This window comes from Balearica regulorum, chromosome 4, assembly GCF_011004875.1.
Source record: "Balearica regulorum gibbericeps isolate bBalReg1 chromosome 4, bBalReg1.pri, whole genome shotgun sequence".
Lineage (NCBI taxonomy): Eukaryota > Metazoa > Chordata > Aves > Gruiformes > Gruidae > Balearica > Balearica regulorum.
In genome coordinates this window covers 79009674-79020783 of record NC_046187.1, presented here as the reverse complement: position 1 = coordinate 79020783, position 11110 = coordinate 79009674, and the positions used below count along the sequence as shown (strand labels likewise).

The 11110-nt window shown below is 48.0% G+C and overlaps 1 protein-coding gene across 2 annotated transcripts in view; it reads left to right on the top strand.

Moving 5' to 3' along the window:
- Positions 1 to 344: 344 nt before the first annotated feature.
- Positions 345 to 11110, top strand: part of SMOX (spermine oxidase) — a 64193-nt gene continuing 53427 nt past the window's right edge. Inside the window, exon 1 of one of the 2 annotated variants that reach the window (XM_075752790.1) lies at positions 345 to 437. The gene's annotated coding sequence lies outside the window, so the exon portion shown is untranslated. Of the gene's footprint in view, positions 438 to 9576; positions 9733 to 11110 lie in introns of those variants that run through there. The other variant, XM_075752789.1, reaches the window with a different exon arrangement.

The following is an 11110-nucleotide window of genomic DNA, read 5'->3' as shown; positions in this document are numbered from 1 at the left end:
TCTGGATTTTGAGTCCCTCACTCCATTTACCCAGAGGAAAACCTCCAAAGAAGTCCTTCACCTTCCAAACACTCACAGGCAACAGACTGAAAGGGCTTTCTCAGAGTTCCTTCAGCCTGATAACTATTAGCCAGATATTATTTCTTTTTTTTTAATGGAAAAATTCTTGGTGAGCAAGGATAATTAGATTGTCGTAACTATATGCTGCGAAGTGCTCTTGCTACTATAAATAAAGGTCAAATGCAAGACACTTCCTGCTACTTTTGCTGACACGTGGCTGCCATTTAATGATTCATAATCTCTACACACGGCTTGGCAAACAGAAGGGATTTTTTTTTTTTTTTTATAGGAGCTGTTTTCCACTAGTGCAAGCACAACAAAGGATTTAAAGGGACCTGCTTCGATCCACCTACACGACCAGCAAGTTTCAGCAGAAGGTAATACGACAAGTAGGACCGTGGTCTGTAGGTTGAACTATGCACAAGAGAGGTCTAATCACCCACTAGCTTTTAGGGGTCTTCAAGTTGAAAAAAGTTTAAAACTACGCCTATTTTTGTGTTTATATAGTATTTTTCTTCTGGATATCACATTGCCTTGTGCAACTGCATAAACGCTGATATGCCTGAGCGGCAGAGAGGGAAAACAGATGCTGGGAGATAAGAAAACCTGTCAGTGTTTGGATAGGACTGTAGTAGGCTGTGGTTTTCTGGTCCACAGGTTGGGCTTTAGTTGTGAGATGGACTCTAACGAGATTGATTTCATTAGCTGGAGAGGAAAAGGAAAAAATTGTACATGAATTAAGTGCCTTTCCGTGTTGGGTCACCTCAGTAGCAGGAATATCACAGCAGCCTTGAAGTATAGCGACAATCGTAAAAGGTGAAAAAGACCCTTCGCATTTAGGAAGACAACTGGGCTTAATGTGCTTGTTTTATCAAATAGCTGTTCTTATTTTTGAAGGCTTAAGTTGCGTAGGATCACAGTTATTTTATTTGAGACAACTTTTCTCCATTTGTGTGGAAATTACCTGCAGGATTCAGACAAACCTGAAACATCAGGACTTTAAGAGCTACTGGGTATTTGGATATTTGGCCTGAATGCAGGAAAGAGAAATTACTTTTTTCACGTACTCTCACCATTTCTCATACCGCATTAGAAATTTGCCTCATCTCCTATTTTGATTTGTTTTAATGACCTGATATGGAGTTTCCAGTTGGAGCTGGACTGGGACGTGTGACCCAGGATGTGTATCTGTGAGCGAGTAATTCCATGAAGGACCAGCTCTTACCTTTGATGTTTGACCCATTCCATTTCATTTTGGTAACCTTTTTTTTTTTTTTTTTTCATGTGTGTGTGTGTGTGTATTCATGGAAAGTTCAGGGAAATGGTTTGAATTCTGACGTTTGAGTGAATTCACCATGCACTTTGGTGTTTGCATTAAAGCCCAGCTTAGTTTCCCCCGTGCTAGGCACCATTTAGATGCGCAGGAAGAGCCAGTCCTTGCATGGGGAGCTAACAGCTGAAGGAAAGCGGAGAGAAAAAAGCTGGCTGGGAGAGGGAAATCTGGAGCTAGAACCTGAGTGGCAGACTTGCAGTCCATGGTCCTACCGACTGAATCACTCTGCTGATGTCATTTATTAAGGTTGTTTCCTGGTGAGGAAGAGACTCAGCACCACACAGGTCACCAGCCGCTGTAATGAATCACCAGTGCTGTTTGTTGAGCTGAGGCACTTGCACGGACAGAGACCTTTCTGCAGAAAATGTTCCTCGGTGAACAAAAAAAACCCCCACCAACTCAGTAAAAAAAAAAAAAAATCCACGTCCCTTTTCGGTATCCTTTGTCTGATGAAAGGAGCATTTTGCTCAGTCGACTATCATCTCGGAAGGAGATGGTCCATGGTGGTGTCCGGGTGCAGAGCGACCTGCAGTTTCCAGCTGGCAGAACAAAGGCAGGGGATCGTGTTTGCAGGCTGTTTGTTCAGCATCCTGGTAACAGGACATTGGGCACCTGGAAACTTTGGCACGCAAAACTTGTATTTCATTATCTTTTTTCTTTTCTTCTGAATCCTAAAGCAACCGAGGGAAAAAACCCCCGCGTTTTAATCTTTGTTTTTCTTTTTAATAAAAAAAGCAAATTGTGCGAGGAGGGGGGGAAATTGTTCCAAGGCCAAATTATCACCTGCTCACTTAAAAACCACTTGAATATTGGCTCAGAGGAGATAAGTGAAAGCAGAATATGGCCCTAACTACTGAAGGAGCACCGATATTTGTTAAAAAGTCTTGTCTTGCCCTTCTTTTGGGGATTAGGACAAGGGACCTGTTTCCACAAAAATGATTTGGGTGCCAGATCCCTGCTAGTGCCTGCAGCTAGCTGTAGTGTGCTGCTACCTTTCTCCTTCCCCACCTCCGAGCCAGGCAAACACATTTTGTCCTTTTGGAATTATATCCTAGAGATCTGAATGTCACAGCAGGCTGCACGGTTTAACACAGGAAACATTTGTGCCTGCTATTTAAGAGAAATAAGTTGCTCATGTTTCCCTGGGAACCGGCCTGTCAATCGAGCTTGCTTGACTCCCCTGTTATTAAAATAAAATGTGAAAGAGTAAATGGATATATTGCAAGTTATGGAAGGGTAAAATGCTATCTGGATATATTTTGTATACAAAATATGTATCTTTGTGTAAAGAAGGAGCTAAATTTGAGGGCTTTTTCAGATAATTTAGATGGATCGTTATTCTTTTGGATCACTTTTGCTAGCAGCGCTGTATGTTTATGGCCAGAACTTGGAGGCTGTCTGTAAAAAACCCCTGTGGCTCAGCAGTTGTCATATTATGTCTGTGTGCAGGTTATACATAATACTTGCTCCTCGGGCCCCTTGGCAGTAGTTTCTTCTTCTGCTTGTAGGTGTACCGAGGCTGTATTCTCTATTATACTTCTTAGCGTATTTCTTCAGAGCTTTTCTCTTCACCCCAGGACTGCCTTTTGCTTCTCATTTTGTGCAGGTTATATGAGGGGCTTATCTTCAAGACCTGCGACTTTTAAAGACTGCAGGTTATCTGTGGGGCAAGCTATTTTAGGAAACGCAGTACCAGGATGGCTCATAGCACTTGGCAGCGTACACGTGCAGAACACAAAGGCAGACTCTGTACTGGACGGCTTGCGAACTCGGCATCGTCAGGAGCTGAGAGACAGGCACGGACAGACAGTGGGGCACAGCGAAACAACAGGGCTGTTTTGGTCAGTGAGAACAGCTGCAGTGTGCGAGCAGGCATCTGCGGGCGTCCCGGTGCCTGGAGTGAAGGCTGAGGAGGGGAGGCCAACGTCCTGTCCCATGTCTGGGACATGGAGCTGTTGGAGCGAGTCCAGAGGAGGCCACGGAGATGATCCGAGGGCTGGAGCACCTCTGCTATGGAGACAGGCTGAGAGAGTTGGGCTTGTTCAGCCTGGAGAAGAGAAGGCTCCAGGGAGACCTTAGAGCCCCTTCCAGTCCCTACAGGGGCTCCAGGAAAGCTGGAGAGGGGCTGGTGACAAGGGCAGGGAGTGACAGGCCAAGGGGAATGGCCTGAAGCTGCAGGAGGGGAGATGGAGATGAGATGGGAGGCAGAAATCCTTCCCTGTGAGGGTGCTGAGGCCCTGGCCCAGGTTGCCCAGAGAAGCTGTGGCTGCCCCTGGCTCCCTGGCAGTGGTCAAGGCCAGGTTGGATGGGGCTTTGGGCAACCTGGGCTAGTGGAGGGTGTCCCTGCCCATGGCAGGGGGGTGGAACTGGATGGGCTTTAAGGTGTCTTCCAAGCCAAACCCTTCTATGATTCTATAATTCTATGATTCTATGATTCTACGAGGCAGGGGCTGCTGAGACCGGGATGGAAGTGGTGGGGGCGGGAGAACTCTCAGGATCATTCACTGGCCTTTGCAGGTACCAGCCAGTGGCCTTTCAGAGGGAACAACCATAACAGTGAGATACTGGCTGGAAGAGGTATATATTGGCTGGAAGTACTGCTGTCACCTAGCCAGTGCTAGAAGTCAAAAATGAGACTCGTAGGACTAGTTTGCATTTTTCTACTGTTCTCACTGCCGTTGCCATTGCTTGTGCTTTCCTCAGCTACCTGCTGTGAGATAAAGCAGGAGCTGCTTTGTCATTGGCAAAACCTCCTCCCAGATTTCCACATTCAACCCTGTTCCTTTGTATCTGCCAATTTTTCATTTCCTGGAGTCTTTGTGTTCAGAATAGTTTAAGTGATTGTGGTTTCAGGCAACCTATGCTGAATTGGTGACAAAGTGCAGTAAAGGTCCATAGCTGCTTTTGTAAGAAGGCATGCTAGGTGAACGAGGACTTTCCTGGGGATACCTTTAGAAAGATAAGCTAGAGGTGTACAGAATAGTGAGAGACTCACAGAGAAGTCGGCTGGTCACTATCTCTTCCAATATTAGAACATGGGGGCATCAAATGAAGACAGCAAGCTCCAAGCAAATCAAAGGATGTGTCACTGATACAGTTCCTTGGTGGAACTCCTTGCTGCAGGGCGTCGGGGTTGTCAATATTTACACGGGGAGAGCAGACAAGCTCATGAAAATAAAAACCCAAAAAGGTTACTAAATACAGAGAAACTACGTCCATCTCACAAAGTCCCTGAGCAGAAAATAAGGGGGAGCTGAGAGGGGCGAGTCTTGTTCTCCCACTTGTGGAGGCAGCATACTGGCCTAGACAGGTCTTTGTTCTCGCCCAGGACAGTTGTTCTGCTGTTCTTCACCAGCCCCATTTTTCTGCCTCTGTATTTTTTTCACCTTTTTTTCAAAGGCATCTGCTTTGTGGTGCAGCTGGGTTACTGCTGTCCTTCCTGTTGTCTCCTGAAGATGGGTTTCTCCAGGATTTTTGAGAGATGTAGCAAGGCGCAAGGGAAAAGAGTGTGTAATAAATGCACGAAATTCCAAAGCTGGGATCTATGCACTAATAGCCCTGCTTACCTGGCAATGGTGGGGACTGAAGGTGCGGGAAGGATTTGTCTCCTGTGCACTTTCTCTCTCCAGTATGGACAGACAATGGCTTTGGTGGCTGTTGTTGCCACCATATGTCCCAGAGAGTCTTGCAGCACTTACTCTTGTAAGACATAGAAGTTGTCCAAGGTCCTTTCCTTATCCAAATGAAACCAAAGGGGTACTTTAGCTATGAGAACTCGCAGAAATGGAATCGTGAAGGAGTTTTAAATTTAGTAGAGAGAAGGTTGTGGTAAGAATAAGTATTTGGGACTTGAAGCTTGACAGATCCAAGCTAGAAATAGGGACAGATTTCAAGCACTCGGGGTGTATGCTCACCACAACAATTTATCCAGGATTGCAATGGATCTTCCACACGTAGATTTTTTTTCTGTTGTTGAGATTGGATACTTTTCTCATCAGCTATATCCTTCCAGGAATCTATGTAGGAAAGTGTTAAAGCCTGTAGCTCTTGGGATATTAAAAGAAATTATTGTTTGAGCTGCATCATTCTGGAAATCACCTTCTAGAAGGGAATACGGAAGAAAAAACCTGCGAGGGGAATTTCAGCAGGAGTTGTCCTCCTCACCTGGGCTTGTTTTGTTTCTAACCATAAGGGTGAGCAGGATGGTGGTTCTGTGTCTAGATTATTTATCATCACAGGGAAATATTTATGATAGATCTCCCTGTCATGTAGCTTGTCAAATGATGACTGAATAGCAGACGTCATTTATTGCTCATTCCTATGAATTACTGCAGCTACGCTGGAATGACTGGAAGGTCACAAGGCTTTTTAGCAAAGGGCAGACTCTCTGAAGCGGCTTTTGAAACTGCCTGTAGCCTGAACATACTTTCAAAGGGAGGCTGCTGGGCTTTCAGATTCCCTTTGTAGTCTTGGTAAAACCTTTTATTGACTTATTGTCAAGGGATTGTGAGGAAAAGGGGAAAAACCTTCAGAAGAAGCGATATCGTTTGATTTTTGCCCTTCCCCGTTGTGTTTATGATCAGTAGTCTTGCTTCAGATAAAACTGATTTTGTATTTATATTAGAATGTTTCTCTCTCCCGCACCGGACGTGGTTTTGCTTTTTCTCCTGGGAATGTATGTTTTTCTTTCACTATTCAAGTGGGTGAATGAATCATGGAAATTCCGTATTATGTATGGATGGAAAGATAATAAAGCATTATATCTGAGCCCTCACGGTAAGTTTGCTTTGTCTACTTTGCAGGTAAAATGGATTAGTCTCTCTCTGTTAAACAAGGACTGTAGAGGATGGAAATGTCAACTGAGCTGTTTGGAGTTGTTGTGAAGCAATTATTTAGCACAGGCATTTCCAAACTGTACTTAGCAGGGGAACACAAGCGGCTCTGCCGTCGCGTGTCACCCAGCCCAGAGCAGGAGCCACAATCAGCACCCAGGTGCCTTTATGATAATGATTCCTGGGTTAGAAAGTTGGAAATCCCCTATTTTCAGCTACGTAGTTTGTGTTTGAGTTATATTTTAACTTGACAGGGGTCCTGTTAGGTGTCGGCGTGTGAGTGGATCCCCCCAAATTTGAGCATGTGCCCAACTTCTGACATGCAATCAGGCTTTTTGATTGCAGACATGCTCTTAATGCCAGCTCTGAATCTTAGCAAGAGTGGGTAATCTCTGAAGCATAGCACACCCTGTGCTTTGTATCAGATGGTTTTGCATTGAAAAATTGCTGACTTCAAGTGGATAATGGCACTTTTACCAATATTTTTAAATCTGAGGATGAAAAATGCTGTGTATGAATAGTAAGAAGCAAAGCCTTGTTATACTGAAAGTCAGGAATGCAGTGTTTTGGAGCATGAAAGGGTACTGAATGCTGCCTATTTTTCATCTCCACTCCTGCTCTCTTTTCCAGGCAGCTGGATCTTTATTTTCCTAAAAAAAGCTTCATGCCAGGCTTGATCCTCATCTCGCCTGACAGTTCTAGGAATGGGGCATTATGTTGGTCAATAGGAATCTAGAGGACAATCGCTTAATGGCTTTAAATCATTATTTTGCTTAGCAAAAAAATAAAATGAGCAATCCATCCAATAGATCCCCTTGACAAGACCCCCAATCCCAGAAGTACAGCTAAATATCGTGTCCAGGTACCCCTCCACCCCACTTATGCCCACCATGAGCTCCCCTGACCAGTTTGCCAGGCTCCCTTCCCCATTTAAATGTGTGTCAAAGGACATGAGACCTGAGCTATTTCTGTCCGTCCCTGGGAGACCTTGCTGTAGTGCAAAAAAACCAACAACCCTCCCAGAAAGAGACCTTCCAGGCAGTAATACTCTTTTCTTTCTTTATGCTGATTATATCTCTGGCTTGCAGCTCTTGGCAGTCTTCTCAGGTGTGTTGCACAAGGAGGTCTTTCTTGTTAACTTTTGGGTTACACTCTCTGGACTTTTATCATTCGCTTTGCGTTTCATTCATAAAGCTGTGGTTCCTGGGTTCTTCCCAGGAAAGATGCTCTATTTACCTTGAAGGCCAGCTGTTCACGAACCACAAGCTAAGAAAACAAATGTCAGAGGCACAAAAAGTGCTTATTTTAGGATTTCATCAGATTTCTTTGGAACTACTGTCCCAGTAACACCAACATCAGCCGTATCTGTTAGTTCCTCTTAATGCATTGAACACTGTATTAAACATGCTTGCAATGCATTTTACCGTTATTTTCTCATAGGTAATTGCATTTCTGAATACCCTCAAAACGTCTCGCAAGCATGCCGCGGGCTTTTGAGCTGGCTGGGCTGTGTTGCCAAATTTAAACTGGAGAAAGAGGGTAGAGCCCAGGGGACCCCAGCTACTCAGAGCTTTCTAGATTTAGTTCAAATCCTTCAGATTGCAGCCAAGCGAGCTGAGAGCTAGTGCAGTCCTGGAGAACGGTTGTTTATTTGCTATGGAGGAAATAGAAGTGCCATTCAGTAGGAATTGGCTCACCAGCTTTCCCAGCTGCTGGATGACTAGCATCTCTCATGGATCAGCTTCTCTGTGGGAACACTCTCTTCTTCACCATGGCTCTTCTTTGGCCATGAACAGATGCAGCTTCGATTAGAGGCAGCCCCGGGGAGCAGGTATTGCTCTGTGAGATGCTGACTATGAGCAGGAAGTCCCGACTTCCCCTCCATCCCCTCCAGATAGGTAGCTCCAAGCTGGACCATCAAACTGATTCTATTTCCTGCTGGTCTGGTTCCAGCCAACATAACCAACCTCATTGCCAATTCCTCCTTCCTTGAAACAGGGATATGGCTCATTTCCCTCAAGCCCTTTAATTTGCAAAGCTCTGCTTCCATCTGTAGGCTCAGCGGACACCCTATGTGTCCTGCGGGGCACATGTGCGGGCAGAGCTGCTGCCTTTGCTCTTCTCCCTTAGCACCCTGCCGTGCCCAGCCTGGCCCAGCAGCCCTGGCTGGCTCCTGCGGTGTGCTGGACGGGGACAGCCATCCCCGTGGCTTGCAGGCTCAGAAACCACGTTTCAAACACAGCGTGTAGCCATGAGATGCCCGTTGTCCTCCTATACTGGTTGTTAAATACTACCATGGCTTCGGCATCTGGGTACCTTGAGGTGCTTTGCAGCGGCGATCGCAGCAGTAAAGGGCAGTCAGAAGAGTGCGAGGTCTGGAAGAAAATGGCCTGCAAACACTGTATCTATGAAATGGAAAATTTTGCACAGTTATTACTTAATATCTGGTTGAAGCTGGGAAACCCAAACCCCATGTTATTGTTGTTTTCTCCAGATGTTTTGGCAGGCTAAGCAGCCTCACCCCAGTTGTGAAGGTGCGAACCTCCAGCAGGCAGCTGAGCATGTTTTATAAAACCTTAAAACGCTTGAAGGCAATTTGCAGACATGACTATTTTCATCCAAGGCGCAGTCTTTTCTCCAGACTTTTTCTCCAGACATCCAAAAGCAATTTCAGCCAGCGTATAATGGGAAGGCTGGGGGACGTCTGAGCGTTTCGGCTCGGCTGATGGGTCCTCATCCTGTGTGGTACACATTGCTCGTTCCCGGTGACAAACTTTTTTCTGAAAGAGACTATAATTTAATACAATGTGCTGTTTACAGGACTGCTGCTTGCAGACTTTTACCCTTTACCTGCACGAAAGGCATCAAAATCAGAAGCTGGGAAAGCCCCGTCCCCTCTGCTTTAGGGCTCTGAACGCTGTCTCCTGGCTTGTTAGATTGTAATGAGATTTTTTTGCTTTCCCCTACCCTCGGAAGAGGTCTGCAGGGCGGAGGCTTCATGCCCAGAGGTATTTGAGTCCATACCCCATACCGGGCTGGGTGGTGTGCCTGAGGGGCACTGAGGGCTAATGCTGGGATCCCGGGCACCGTCCTCTCCCCGGCCTGTCCTAAATGAGAAGACGAGGATTTACTAACCCCGGGGCTTTGCCCGTTTCGGTGTTTCGGGTTTGAGGTTTCTTTGCCCCAGGCAGGCTGCCGGGGGCCCGCGGGGGAAGGCACCCACCCGCCCCGCAGGCCGCGCCGGGCCGGCCGGTGCTGGTGGGGGGAAGCGGGCGGAGAGGAGGAGGAGGAGGAGGAGGAGGAGGAGGCGGGGGGATCCTTGAGGCGGAGCCGGGGCGGGCCGAAGGGGAGGCGGCTGGAAAACAGGCCGGCGCTGGTTCTCGCCTCGCAGTGCCAGCAGCCGCCGCAGCAGCGCCGGGAGCCGCCAGACGCAGGGAGGGGAGCGAGGCGCTGAGGCGAGCCGGGCGGGCGGCGAGACCCCGTCCCCTCCGGCCACCGCAGAGAGAGGTACAGGGGCGGGGGGGGAAGGCGGCGGCTCCTCCTTCCTCGCCTGCCGGGAATTCCCCCCCTCAGAGGGCACGGAGAGCGAGGGCCCCCCCTCAGCTCCCCGGGCCCCTCGTCCTCCCCTCGGCAGGCACCTGCCGCGCCCCGGCCTTGCCCCTCGGTCACCTGCGGCTGTCAGCGCCGCCGGCGTCGAGGGGCTTGCGGGGAAGGCCGGCGCCCACCTCAGCGACGGCCAGCCCGGCTCTCTCCTCCTCACAACACGGCCAAGGAGGATTTCCAGCCTGCGGCGGGAGAAGGTGGCTGCCGTGGGGGCAGAGCAGGGGGCCTCGCCTCGGCATCCCATCCATCCCGTGCGCCCAACTTCACTAAGTCCCCTCATGAACGCGCTGACCCTCGTTCCTCAGCCCCCAGAAACCCCGGCTGGTGCCGCTCCGAGCCCGGGTGGAGAGTGGGAGGCTGCGGGTAGTGGTTTTATCCCTACCTGTGTTTTTGGAGAGGGATGGGGGAAAGGACCACCGCCTTGCTGCGGGTCCGCAGGGCTGGGCCGAGGGTAGAGAACCGGCCGATGTGTGCCATTGTATTGGGGGTTTTGCGGGTTTTATGGTGGTTTTTTCCCCCCTGTGTGTTTATGTCAGCATATCGCCCGCACATGATGTGCATCCGTGGGCGCCTCTGCTTTCTCTGCCTCAGCATTTCAGGCGATGACATGAAGAATAAAGGTTAAGTAGGAGAGTCACCATAATCTGATGTGTGAGGCGGGATGTAAATTACGAGCTGTGAAGACTTGCAGTTCATTTGTGTTTTGGTGTTTCTTGTTTACACAAAGCTGTTACAATACTGGGGGCTTGGCAGTTAGTACTGATCTCGTGTTTTCAGTCAAATCCATTGACTTCGGCAGAATTGCTCCGTCTTTTAAATCGCTGCAGTGGATGAGGGATTAGTCCCTGACAAGCAGTAGCAAAATGTACAAAGCTAATGGTCCGTTACCAAACCTGACCTCAAAACAAAGCTTTTTAGCAATTTACATACTCAGCCCCTGAAATACAGCTGCCTCACTTGATCCTTACTCTCTGATCACCCCTAAAAAGCCTTTATGTGATGCCTGGGCACTCTGTTTCAAATCCAGTGCTGAGGCCAGCTGTAATTGCCCTGATATATTAGATGTAAACACAAGCTTTACGTAAAAGTGAAAGCGTATGTATCGGCTAATGTGCGTCCACTCTGTGATCCTGCACAAATAGAGTTGAGTCCAGAGCTTTGTCCTTAGCTCACCCTGTTGATCCACTTTTCCCTTAGCCTGTATGACACAGTCCTGTTCCTGGAGTTACCAGACAGGTTTAGTGGAGGACGAGAAATCAGCCTAGGAGTATTTTCTGCCTCT